The sequence below is a fragment of the Neophocaena asiaeorientalis genome, unplaced genomic scaffold, assembly GCF_003031525.2.
Source record: "Neophocaena asiaeorientalis asiaeorientalis breed wild unplaced genomic scaffold, Neophocaena_asiaeorientalis_V1.1 scaffold7, whole genome shotgun sequence".
NCBI lineage: Eukaryota > Metazoa > Chordata > Mammalia > Artiodactyla > Phocoenidae > Neophocaena > Neophocaena asiaeorientalis.
The window spans coordinates 7,917,013-7,920,345 of NW_020185337.1; positions in this window are offsets into that span (position 1 = coordinate 7,917,013).

Sequence of the window (3,333 nt, forward strand, 5' to 3'; positions counted from 1 at the left end):
TTTTTTTGCGGTACGCGGGACTCTCACTGTTGTGGTCTCTCGCGTTGCGGAGCACAGGCTCCTGACGCGCAGGCTTAGCGGCCATGGTTCACGGGCCCAGCCGCTCCACCGCATGTGGGATCTTCCTGGACCGGGGCACGAACCCGTATCCCCTGCATCGGCAGGCGGACTCTCAACCACTGCGCCACCAGGGACGCCCCAGATATACTTTTTGTAAGCAAAGAATCAAGCATTAAAACCAAAGGAAACTTAGAAAGTGATGTCATCTCTGACAGAATGACACAGATATGCCTTTCTGAACAGATTTTCAGTGTCCTTCAAGACCATAAATGGAATTCCCTGGCAGGCAAGTGGTTAGGACTCCACGTTTCCACTGCAGGGGGCATGGGCTCAATCCCTGGTTGAACCAAGATCTTGTATGTCACGTGGCCAAAAAAACCCCAAAAACCAAAAAACTCCCACCATAACTAATAGAAAATTGCACAATGCAATTGCTAATAATTAATATGAAGTCTACATTTTATATAAAAATTATGCTTGCTACATGACTTTACTAAACTGGATTCCTGCAAAAGATAATAGATGACTCTCTGAACATGATAAAGTGAGCTTCCAGCAAAAGATTACTATGACAAACTAAAGTATATCAGGTGATGCAGCATAGCTAAAACAACAGCTCTGAGAGTCTTTTACAATCCCACCTCTGGTGCAAAGGGACTGCACGGCCAGCAAGGCAGTGGGGCAGTCACGGAACTGGGGCTGAATGATTTTTACACATGATTTGTAATCCTCCCTAAGGTGCAGGAGGTCATCTAATTTGATTTACGTGGTTTAAATCACTGTTCCTTTAGTTTTCCTCATACTTTGACTAAACTAGGTAGTGAGTTAGTCATTAAACTTGAAAAATGTTTCAACTGAATGAAAAACTTCCTATGATAAAGTCTCCAAATAATCAAGGAACGATTCAAGGTATTTTCTGCATAAACTTTCCACCTGGATAAACCACTTTAGGCACTCAGCTTTTAACTATTTGAAGAGGAAATTGGTTATCACCAAATGCAACACATAATTCTGCCTTCTTACATACCATAACCCACTCGATTCAAATTCATCATTAAACGTCACTTGTATAATTTGCTAACAGTGATGCTCTCAGGGCCTGTGGTGTGCAGGACCCTATATATAAAGTTGTCTCAAGCTGCTATCCTTTTAATGTTCACATTACATTTATTTTTTGGTTCCCTCCCCTGTCAGGGGAGGTAAACATTTTGTTTACCTGCTTCCAGCAGGACACTGTCAATACTTATGATTTGTTCAGGAGCAGAAGTCAGAAAACGAAACTTATTAGAATCAGAATAAGAATACGTACACGCTGAAGATGGGGACCTGAGCGCCCTCACTTCTCAGTAAAGTACGTGTTTGTAACAGGTCTCCTGGTCTTCTCCAGATTGGTGATGCTCCACAACTGAATTTTAAACATGTAAATTGCAATTAGATGTTTCTGGTAAGTAGTAAATAAAATATCCATCATAATTTAAGAACCCTGTTAAAAATTTTAAAACTCTCTTTGCAGAGGAAGAGTCTAATAGCACGTTTCCAATGGAAGACTGTGGGATCACAATAAGGAAGACAGAACTATATAGATTAGCAGCTGGCTTAATTAGCTTCCCATAAACTTATTAACAAATTAGATTACAAAATACAAATGTAATTTAATGAATCATCATATGAGGCACTGAACTCAAAGCTGAATTGTCACATGCTTACCATAATACGACCTGCTTAATTACCGATATGAATGAGTCACTCATACCTCAAGCCTGCTCAACAGTTTTGAAAACCTACTTATGTAATGGTGGTGCTCAAGTCTGAGTAAAGTAAACTACTCAGGGAACTGAGTAGTCCCCTGGGTCAGGTGTAGCAGTCCTCAAAATGATCATAACGTGACCCTGTAACAATACAGCTGTTTCTTAAAGGTTCTAGAGACCCAAGATATGTATTTCTAGAGCTAAGTTATCTTCTGTTGTATCAATTCAGATGCAGTTAGATTTCAATTAGATGTCAATTTTTTAAGGCACATGTGGTGGAATTCTGTGAATTTACAAGAGGAAGTGAGGGCAACTAGTAATAATGGTTACGTAAAGGGGTAGTTAAAATAACAGCTTGCTACCAACCCCATGCTTCTGAAGAAGTTGCACATGTGGGAAAATACTTGGGTACAACTCTTTAACAAATTTTAACAATTGAAAATGTGGGGAGAAAAAAACTTTATTCGAGAGTATAACCTTCTTACCTTTGGGATGTTAAAATTACCTTTTATCAGATAGTTTTCAACTTTTTAAATGTTCTTACTTAATAATTTTAACATTGATAATGTCACTTTAGTCTCCACATTTGGGGAAAATTTTACCTTCTGTAAAATCTAAGAATGGGAACCACTAGAACATGTACAAAGCCATGTTGCTCTGATTTGCAGTGAATGCTTTTTAAGAAAAGCATTTCATGACCACAGACCAGGATATCCAAACTTCTGGTGAGGAGGATTTTTTCCAAGCCTTGTGATCAACTGTGGAAAAATAATTGAAGCCCCTTAAGGGTGTTGAAGAAAAGGTCTTAGGGAGAAAATATCCAGAGCCAAAGTGAGAGCACTGTTATATTTCTCCCTACTCGCAGGTGAGGAAAGAGCAACAATTTTGTACATATACTTTGTAAAATTTCTCAAAACCACACCTACATTTCTAACCCTACCTTTAAAATTCCTGCTGTTGTTCTCAAGAAAACCAGGATCACATAATAGAAGCTTTGATACATGTAATAAACCAAACATCCACGTACCATGCTTAGAGCAGTGTCTGTTCCATATAAGTGCTCAGCAACTATTAGCTTTGATGATCATTGGAATTAAATATGCCTGCCTCCCAAACCTTCTTCATATATAAAGCAAGCACAGTGAACTGACTGGACTGTAGCTTTAACACAGACTTAAGGATAGCTATTAATATAAGAATTGCCATATGAAATTAAATAGACTCTTAGGCTAAAAAATTACAAGTTTTAAAGATTCTCCAGTAAGTTTATTTTGCAAGCCTTTTGTATTTTATGTTTGATTGGTATACACTGGAATAAAGAGAAAAATGTTCATATAGACTCAGTTTTGAACACTGAACTGTTATCATCTTAAGATAAATTCAGATTTACTTTATTTTTAATTGACCTTCAAATTGCAGCAGCTCACGAGGTTTAGCTGTTAAGTGTTCTTGCCACCCCACCCTGTCACTGAGTCAGACATACACACAACACATGTAAACAGACACAAACAAGTCTTTTATAAAG